Source organism: Lissotriton helveticus, chromosome 1_1 (genome assembly GCF_964261635.1).
Source record: "Lissotriton helveticus chromosome 1_1, aLisHel1.1, whole genome shotgun sequence".
In the NCBI taxonomy this organism is placed as follows: domain Eukaryota; kingdom Metazoa; phylum Chordata; class Amphibia; order Caudata; family Salamandridae; genus Lissotriton; species Lissotriton helveticus.
The window spans coordinates 1,059,490,964-1,059,501,870 of NC_136057.1; the positions used below are offsets into that span (position 1 = coordinate 1,059,490,964).

At 42.4% G+C, this 10,907-nt stretch overlaps 1 pseudogene; it reads left to right on the forward strand.

Moving 5' to 3' along the window:
• The first annotated feature begins 2,121 nt into the window (after positions 1 to 2,121).
• Positions 2,122 to 3,337, forward strand: LOC144763406 (uncharacterized; annotated as a pseudogene).
• Positions 3,338 to 10,907: the final 7,570 nt, after the last annotated feature.

Sequence of the window (10,907 nt, forward strand, 5' to 3'; positions counted from 1 at the left end):
TTGGGTAGGCTGACAGTAGAGTTCCTCCTAGTAAAAATGGATTTTCGTCTAGAGGAATTCTTAGATGTAATACAACCTCCACTAGCGAGGAAATTATACACTCAGTTAAGACACGGCAGCCTCCCGCTTAGGGCATTTGTTTGTAAATGGGCAAATCCTGATAAGGAGGTTTGTCCGGCATGTAACTATAAATGTGAAGATGTCCCTCATGTTATGTTTTTTTGTCCAGCGTATGCATTGATAAGGAAGTGTTGGCTTACCCCGTTATGCAGGAACCTTGGGTTTAGAAATTTTGCACAGGCATGTCGGGTTTTAACCTATGATACCCATCCCCCGATAGTTTTTGCCGTATCCCGTTTTTTGTTTGGTATGTGGCGCAGAAGGAAAGCCTTTTTATGACATTCTTGATCAATTATGAATTTTATACTCCTTCCTTCATTGATAACTGTTGAGTTTAATCCTTTTTTTTAATACCTATAACCAATTAGCTCTCTATTTATTGTTTTAATGATCTGTGCCTTGTATGTATTTTATCTGCACTTTTATGGTCGCTTGACCGAAATAAAGTTATCAAAACGGTATTCAGGATGAATTATATAATCTGTAAATTTTCAAGGTTTTCCCCATTTTGTGTACTTTCTCAAAATTAGGACTTTTGTTTATGCTAATAGGCTGACTGGGGAATTTACATAAGGCACTGGGTTTTTAGGTGTGCAGCGGTATTTTACTTGCTTTGCAGATGCAGTATGTCAGTGTATTGAGTACAGCAATTGTTCTCAAAAACAAGCACACATAACACTCAGACACCCAATCAAATGTAATATTATAACACAAATTTGAACACCGGCACACATGACACATTCGGAACCTCACCAACATACATCTAAAAAAAATCACATTGACCATGCCAATAGCTTGGCTATTGCCAATAGCTTGGCTATTGCCAAGATATAATGGTTTTGCCAATGCTTTTAAATATTACACCAGACAGCACGTTGCCGGCTGAAACTTCCCAGCAGCTACAGCCAGGGATTTCTGTGCACTTGTGACAGGGAACCATCTTTGTAACCCAGATTGTTCAATTTAAAACGTCCAGGTTTTGGGGTGCAACAGAAAGGGTGTTTCGGGTGGCAGTGCTTGAACACTATTAATAGTGACGGTCAATGCTTAGCCTGCCACACTGACATACACTTGTCACATGCACGCTTTCACTTAACAAGCAACCCGGGACAATGGCGGCCGAGGTCTTACATTTGTGAGAGTTTGAGCTATTGGTATTTTAAATGACAATGCCTTTTATTTATGTGTGAATTATAAAAACAGATAAGTAAAAAGCATTATTATTTACAGTGCCAATAGCTTAAACTCTTGCAAATGCGAGACCTATTGCATTGCAAATGCTTGTTACGTTAAAGCAACATATACATTCCATTCAAAAGATGTTTAGGTTTCGCCTACGCAGCGGACATGCGCTGCATATGAGGAGACCTTTAGTAATCGATTCGCTTTTTTGCCTAAAAACCTGCACGCGTTGCATTGCTTTCAATGGCAATGCGTGCACATTTGGCGATTCCCTGCAGGAGCGAACTTTGAAACCATCTGTTTAAATCAACAGATGGTTCCTGCTTGCTCCCGCAAGGGAAACATGTGCAGGTCCCCTCCTCTTGCTGCCTCCTCCTATTTCAGTGAGAGGCGCGCGCGCTTGTTAACACCTTGGGTGCTTGAGAAGATCCTCTGCTGTACTGGGCCATAATGGAAATGGGTGTGGTCATGACGAGCTCAGCTCGTCATGAGCACACGAGAGGTATTCCTCATGACGAGCTCAGCTCGTCATGAGCATCGAAGGGGTTAAAGATTCTGTTGCTGTTTGCTTTTTCCTTTGGGCTTGGGAGGGCAGATAGAGCAGTTACAATGCCACGCCCCACACACTGCTTCCAGCTGCCCGACCTCCGCTTGTTGTCGCCGTGTTTACAACTGCGACACCCGTGACTAGAAACACACGCCTTTACAGCATTAGCTGGGATGGGGATCCTATGTCGTCACCACATTCCCATCATGCCCCGGGCTGTATCGCAGGCGCACTGAGTCAAACTCCAAAGGTTTTGATTGCAGACAAGCAAGATGGCAGGCTCCTCTGATCCCCTGGAGGAGATGCTCTTCCCTGGACGAAAAAGCCATCAGCGACTTAGTGGGTTCTATCCAATAGCAGCTGACTGGACATGGGCCTGGTGAAGCGGGGGGTGCAACTTGGGCTTCTCGGGGGCTGAGCAATGGTCAGCAGCAGCACAGAACTGGTGGCTCAGTGCTCAGTAGAGGAGCGACTATGAGTAGCGGCAAGAGCCAGCTTTGCTCTACTGTCCATGCACAGCCTGTTGCAGGTGCACATGTAAACAGTCAGGGCAGGCAGCAGCAGCTGTCACATGGGCCAGTGTATCACTAATGAGCGTGTCTGTCCCAACCACAGCGCTAAGAAGTTCCAAATCACCAGCAGCCACTTTGCCACCGGTGAGCCCTTCTGCTCCTGCAATAAAGACGAACTCCGCGCCCATAGCTTCTTTTTCTACACCTATCAGGAGCTTGACGCTGCCTGCTGCTAACAGTCACTTCCACCAGCCTACTCAGCACAGCTCCACAGGGGCAGTTGGCAGTGCAAGCAGCAGTAGTTCAAACATGACTATTCTATGCAGTCCCAAAAGTGCATCTCCTGCCACTCATCAAAGTCCGGTTCAAAACAACTTGATGTTTGGCACCAACCAGTCCTCTGTCCATTTTCAAAGACCTCAAGCTCACATAGCAGCCATTACACAAAATGGGCATTGTAGCTCAGTTGACCATGTATTTATGCCGAATGTGGACTGTGAAGACGCACTTACGCACCAACGTCAGTAACACACGTTGTCAACCACCAGAATCCATTTATAACTCACTGTAAACTGGACTCGCAAATGCAGCCTAAAACATCAGTAGTGCGACTTCACCATGCTGCAGCAGCTTTGCCTTGCAAACCCTCAACGTCTCTTCCAATGCCAATGATGATGCCTCACGCAAGCATAACGCACAATACTCCATGTTCTGCCCCTGTAGTGTCCAACAACGACACCCTGCGCACCACTATTAAACCGCATCACCCCTTGGGCTGGGTGTTCTATGTTCTGCTGCAGGTGGCATGCAGCAGAGCACAGTTGCACATGTCATGTCCAACCCATCACTGTCGCCATCACTGAGGCATGCGATGGCGACTACTCCGAGAATAGTTGCCCCACAGCTCATTATGTGGGCTCTTTAACAAAGCACACTCCAGTTGCCTCCAGGTCTTTCTTTACCCCCTGGTAAGTGAAGTTGTAATCATTGTACCCTTCTTAAGTTTTCTAATTTGGACAAACCATTCTGTATTCCATATTTGTATTAATTATACCTATACACGAAATATAGTTATGAAAAAAAACTTCCTAGACTTTTCACATATTGTGAAACTAAGCATAGATACACATAGATTATTCATTCCTCACTGATTTCTGACATGGTGAGATACTAAAGAAAAGAAAAAAGTCAACTAAAGGATTAAGTATAGTTGTTTTGTTTTTGTTTCATTTAAAAATATCTGTTGGACTTGTGAATTTGTTTTGATGGACTCAACAGAGTTCCAAACCATGTATCATTTTATTGAAACATGACAGGCTCATTGTGAGATTGCCTCAACATTGAACAATTCAGTTGTCTCCTGGTCTTACTATTATACCACATGGTAGGGAAAATTGTAATCTTTGGAGCCTTCTTGCCTTTTCAATTTGGACACACCATTCTTCATTCCAGGAATACAGAATGGTGTGTGATACCACCCCATTGGATAAAACAAAAGTGTAGATAAGATCAACTATGGAGGAGCGGGAAATCCATCTAGAAAATATGTGACTATATTTCCTTTCCTATATTTCACACCTACACTTACTGGTGATCACAATATGAGATGGAGGGAGAGTAGCTGTATTTAGGGAATTTACCTCTTTTTAGCATTTTGTTTTAAAAATGGAGATGACAAAAGCCCCGTCTTTGGTGTATATATATATTCCTTGATGGAGAGACTTGAAGAAATGGTCTTGTATATCAATATGAGAGAGGGTGGTGGGAGGACTAACATCATTATTAAAGACAGCTGTACCGAATGTATCAATAAATGTGCTGAATCAAGAACATTTGCATAAAGTTACGTTTAATTGGCTCTATATGACCGAAAACTGAAAACCATGTTTCGGAATTCTAGTAAATTATTTTGGAGACAGTGTTGCAAAGGTTTTGCATCACCCATCAGTGTCAGCCACATTTAAGCAGGACATCAGTCCCTTTCTTGCACTCGGGTGTCTAAGGGTGATGCGAGACCTGTAATCTGTCTAAGCAATTGAAACTGTTTGAGTACTTAAATGACGGGCTCCTTAGGAGGCCAGAATATTCAAATTAAAACAATTGAGAAGACAGTCCCTTCATCCATTTCCACCGCTGCCTTGACTTTCATTCGTTGTGTGTTATGGTACAGCTGTTCCCACATTTGTACTTTGCTGCATCTTAAGTTTTGCACTACTTCCACAGCGCGTTTTTGGTCACTGTGCTGTTGTCTTTTCTTGGACTGCATATGCTCCTGTCATTCCGCCTGAAGCATCTGTCCATCAGTCTTTAAATTGTAATACCTAAAGGATTCAGTGTTGTCAACATTCTGTCTTTGAATGTATATGATTCTTCTCATAATCGTCCACATACACAATAGCTAAATCTAGAGCAAAACCTGCATCCATGGTCACCCCTTTGGTCTGGACAGAGTAATTCTCTTGGAAAAGGAAAGCGGTTTTGGTCATTGCGATCTCCAAAGGCTTATTGTGAAATCAGCGGGAACTTCTACAAGTTGTGGTCATCTTTCCAGAATCTCCTTACATGGCTTTTCTCTGGGGAATATTATTATAGAGTGAGGTTATATCCATCATTACTAATAGTTGTTGCCCTGGATTGAATGCAAAGTTATCTACCAATTTGATGGTTTGTATTGTGTCCTTCAAATAGGCTACAATAGATTCCACACTGGGTTTTAAAAAGGAGTCTATGTATTTGCATAGGGGTTCTAAAATAGAACCATGCCCAGAAACTATTGGTTTTCCTGGAGGCTTCTCCATATCCTTGTGAATCTTACCCAAGGTTTATATATTTCGCAGTCTAGGCTGTTTTTTATTCAGAAACTAACATTCTAGTTCATTGAGAAAGCCTAGATTGAGGCCCTGGTCTGTGACTCTCTTAATAGATTACAATATCTTAATCGTGGGGTTGCCTTTCAATTTTTTGTGAATTGCCTCCACCTCTAATTGAGAATGAATCCCTGTTTTGTAGTCAGTGGTATTCTGTACAACAATTGCCCGCCCTTGTTAGTTGATTTGATCAAAATATCCTTATTGCTCATTAGTGATTCTATGGCTTCCCGTTCCATTTTGAACATATTGTATTTCACGTATTCCTTTTTCAAAAAGAGATTCATTACCTCTTCCAACACCACATGTTCAAAAGCAAGCACTTTATGTGACATGAGGTGAGAGGGAGGCGTGTAATGTGATGGTGGTATCAATCCTGTATTGGGAAACTGGGGTTTAGACAGGACTTTGTTGAAATAGTGGCTCAGGCACACTTGCTTAAAGAATTGATGCAATTCCATCTTGAGGTTGAAGTACTGGGTAGAGCTGTGGGTAGAAAGGAGAGACCTTTATATAATGTACGTTCTTCATTCTGTGTCAGGGTATAATTGGGAGGTTCACAATGAGGTTTGCTTGACTCCTATCAGGGTCTGGGCGATCTACAATCTGTAGTGCTGTTGCTGTGTTTGGTTCTCTCTATGTGTTTCCTGAGGGAATCTTACTTGTTTCCTCCCTCTGTTCCTTCCCCTCCCCCAGCCTTGATCTGTCCCTCTGCCATTGTTCCACAATTCACCCCTCGCTCTGTGTGGGGTCTATTGTCCGTCCCCTAAAAAAGGACCCTGTTGTTGTCCTTGATACGTGTAATTCTGGACAAAACCTCCTACACTAATGCTTGGTTTTTCTAAGTCACTGTCTGACCCACTTGCAACAGAGGAAGCAGAGAATGTGGTGTATATCCTGTACCCTCACATTCCCCTGGTAGTGTACCTCCCCTGGGAATCTTGTTTGTAATATTCCTCGTGTAGATATGGATAATTCACTTACTTATCGTAAAACATAATGTCTCTGGCTAGTCTATCAAATTTATTAGTCTTTGTTGTGGTGTCAAACTTCCTGATTGTGCTCTCAAGGCATTCTAAAGCCTCCTTTGCATTTGCTAATGCTTTGCCCTCTAGGATCTACTTTTTTAGGTCAGCTATTTCTTCTACAAGTTTCTGAACCTCTACAAGGGCTGCTTCTACCCCCAAGACCATCCACGCCTGGAGCAGTTATTGGGCACAAAACTAAAGTTTTCCTTGAACTTGGGGTTATCTATAAAAATTGCTGGTTTGTTATTTATTTGCATGCCAACTGGAATGATGTACACCAGAAGGTACCTGGTAAGCACGTATCTGTGTAGTCTCATTCGGGCCATTTTTTCTCCAGCCTTTCCTTTATCAATGTCATCATTTAGGGTCAAGTCATTACTGGTGGTTGTGGTACCTAGAAAATGGAGTTGTCATTACCCTGTATCAACCTATTGATGTAGTCTTTGCTATAAGACAGGGTATACCTATCTGAAATATGTTTCGCCCCTAGTCCCTAGTGTGAAATTGGATGTAAACCTTGAAAAAACAAATTACAGGCAGTAAGACTTTTGCAATGAAAAAGAAAAGAACATGCTCCACATTTAACATTACATACAAAAAAAATTATTTGTCGACATATACAACTCACAAGCAAAATATCCTTGCAGGTAATCACCTGCTCCGATATATCATAATAAACTAACGGGTTAACCCAAAAAGCCCTAGAACCTAGGAAAAGTTTGGTACATGTAACAGTAAGGTCCAACTGTCATTTATTTAGAAATATGATATTCATTTACATATTAGGATATTGCCGTGAGAGAGACATATAGAATAAATCACACATAAAGCTATTTGAAACAGTGAATCAAATTGTACATTCTTTTTCTATTAAAACATAAACATTCCTTTAAAAAGATTGTTTCAACATGTTTGCTCCAAAGGAAAGTGAAAAGAGATAATGTTCAAGAAAGTGCTCGTGTGCAAAGTAATCAGGAGAGAAAGAAATAATAAATTGTAAAATATATTTCTGTTGTTTCCACCAAAGGCTCCTGAAAATTAGATAAGCCCCTGGGGGACAGCCTGTCTGAACAAGCATTTGCAATGCAATAGGTCTCGCATTTTTTTGAGAGTTTGAGCTACTGGTGCTGCAATGGAAATGATTTTTACTTATTTGAGACAGAGTGCATGAGTGTGAAAGTGATAAAAAGCAAGAGAGAGAGAGAAACAGTTATTTTTGTACCTAAGTGAGAGGTAGAGTTAAGAGACAAAGAATAACAGACTGGAAGAGAGTTAGAGAAAGGTAGAATTATATATAGAGAGAGAGTCTTTAGAGGTAGGTTGTTAAAGTTGGAGAGAGAATTGTGCAGGAGAGTGAAGCGAAAGAAATACATCATGTGGTTATAGGCAAATCACTTAATCTCCTTCTGCATACCAAAAATTAACGTGACCTTGTGTAATGTAAGTGGTGCCTATTTAAAGCGCTGCAATACCTTTGGGTTGAGTTTGCTTTACATAAAACTGAAAATAAAAAAATTTATTCAGATTGTTTTTACTTTCAGGTGGACAGAAGCCGGGAGTAACTAAATTGGTTTCCGCCTGCGTCACTTCGTCCCTCTAATTACAGGCCGTAAATGCTCTGCAGCTTCATCCACTCAATTTATTCAGTGCAGATCGGTTCTTCCCAGTGCTCGTTAGGCGTGATTGTGTGCTTTGCTGTTGATGGCTGAGAGTGCAAGAATGTGTTAGTGGGTGGATGAATGGATATATGAATTCAAGTGACAAAATGAATGCATGATGAATTTTGAATGCCTTAGTTTAGAAGTGACTGAAGATGCACTTTAAATTACAAGCCAAGCCTATTAGCATTACCAATGCTTGTTTTCAATTGGGTTTTGAAGGTTAATTTTTGTTTGACATGGGGGGGGGGGCAGAAGTTAAGTAATTCTCTTTTTGAAAGAGGGACAGTTTTGGGCCGGTGTGTGCGAATTCTGAGAAACAGCTGCTAGTATTTAGATCCGTGAGGTTAAAGGTATTCGTTTTATTTAGTCCATATAACTCCTAGAAAAGGAGGAGGGAATAGGAAAGGGAGATTAGGGGAAGGGAAAGGGAGGTGCAGGGGAAAAGGTGAGCTGAATAGGATATGTAAAATTATGGTTAGAGTGAGGATCAGGAATCTGGAGAGGGGTTGCGGGTGGGACTAAGACAATGGGTAATGAAGAGTGTTGGTGCAGTCAAAGGAGAAGCTGAGAGGGGACCAGTTGGGAAATAAAAGGTGAGGAAGAAATAGTGAGGAGGAAGAGCTAGAGGAGAAAAGATGAAGAAGGTGGAGAGGAAAGCAATGGGTTAAAATGAGGAGCCTACACAAGCCAATAGAGTGGGGTCAAAGTACTTAGAAAGGAAAAATATTGGACCTTGAGAAGAGTGAAGCTACCAGGATGTGTTTGGAAGGAAGTCTGCCAATCACCCACCCCCAGGCCGTGCATCTATTTCTATGACTGCATGGCAGCTGGGGTGGGTGGTTGTCAGCCCGTTCTGAAGCGCTTATACAGCATGCATGCTGCAGCACGTCCTAAAGAGCAGACACGGACTCCCCAATGACAGTCACATACAATGTTTATTATGTATACCTTGAAATAGCCTGCTGTAAAGTAGCTTTACATCAAATGTCTGCGTGAGAGAGAAACAGAAGAGGTCTGCTGCTTCAGCTGAGAGTTAAAAATCAATATTCTTATCGCAGCGAACTGTAAAAAGGGACACATTTAATTGTTTTGGTTCGGCTCTAGGCTGCATCTCTCGGTTTACTTTTTTGGCAGAGTTGCTTGTGTGAGCTGCATGGCGTGCTGTCTTCATCATTCCAGCAGCCTCTGGCTAAACTTACAACCGAAGGTAACCCTTGGCTATCCCCAACTCCAGTCCTCTCCCCTGCCCCTGCCCGTTCCCCTTCCTGCCCCTGGCGCATTAATGAATGGCTGCAGGGACAGCCTTGCAGAAGAATTAGAGCATAGACTGGGGCTGCTGCTCACAGGCATCAGAGAGGGAAAGGCAAAGAGGAGATATAGCAAATGTCAGTGCTCACGTTTGGGATGATTCAAGCATTTTATCACTGCATACCAAAGTTGACCAGACCGCAGACCCTTGGGGGTGCCCAGGAGTGGACATTTCACAGGAAAGCCAGGATGGGTTCCACAGCGGTATGAATACAGCGCTACGAGGCCTCCGGGTAGAAGTGCGCTATCTAAATACTATACATTTACATTTACATCATTCCTTCTGACAATTTCACTCAATTCAGGCTAGAACAAACAATGTCGACATTTCAACCCAATAACTGCATGATGTGAATTGCGCCATTGCATGAGGGTCCTAATCAGTAATGAAGAGTGAAAGGTCGGGCAACCTAAAATAAGACAACCAATTCCATTAAGGATAGGTATCATTGTGCAAAGGGTCTCTCAAAACGCCAAAACTTCAAACAAAGACACTAACCTATTGCAGTGCAACCCCACCAGAGGTGGGTGAAGGGGTTAAACTTGGATACACCTTGCTCTATCGGTCCAAGACTCAGGATAAAATGAAATCTCCAAAAAGGCCGAAGTCAAAAATCTATAAAACCTTTGGGATTTATTGGTTATAATCATAGTTGACAAACGTGTACTAGATGCCCGTGGAAATGCTTGCCTTCCAAATAAAGGCTAATCCTCACGATTTGGCTTGTAAATTATCTGTTTTAAAAAACAAAAATGCATCTGAGTAAAACCGATAAAGACCAATCAATGAAAACATATGCGGTGATACCGTCTACACTCGATTCAATCGTAGCAGTTTCTGTAAATATACAAAATGTTAAGAATCTATCAGTCTGCCCGGACTGCTAATGAAATTAAAACAAAACAGACAATTCCCTCGAAGAGGGATCTCTCTCTCATGTCACGCATACCTCTCTGGGTCTTCCAATCCCGAATGACAAACCCAGCAGCCAGGACCGCGCTGCTGTTGGAAGAGATATGTTATGTTAAATCATTTTATAGCGCGCAATAGCTACTCCAAGGAGTGTCTCAGCGCAGAACCAAGGGGAGTTACTGCCTAGTGACCAGCAATTACAGCAAGAGTCGAGTTTTTAACAGTTTCTTAAAAGCTAACGGGTCTTGAGTATTGCGCAAAAAGAAAGGGAGAGCATTCCAAGCCAGTGAGGCCTTGACAGCAAGAGAGCAACCACCCAGTTTGTGGCGGGAGAAACGAGGCACCCTCGTCAACAAAAGGGCGGAAGATCGGAGTTGTCTAAGCAGGACATAAAAAGAGAACCGATTCTGTAGCTAAATGGGCCCATGCCCATAGAGTGCACTATGAGCAATCACCAGCGATTTGAATTTAACCCTCTCCACCACAGGCAGCCAATGCCGAGCATGAAGATGAGCACGCACGCTGCTCCTCCTACCGATTCCCAAGAGCAGCCTGGCGGCTGCGTTCTGGATCACCTGAAGTCTATTCAAAGAATACCTAGGGATGCCGATATACAGGGCATTAGCTTAATCCAAACGCAACAAGATTAAAGACCTAGGGAGGAGAGGAAGAATCTCCTTAATGTTTTAAGGAGACAAAAACAACTACCTGAAATCTTCTTCACCTGCACAGAAAAAGAGAGGTTATCCTCAAACTACACTACTAGATT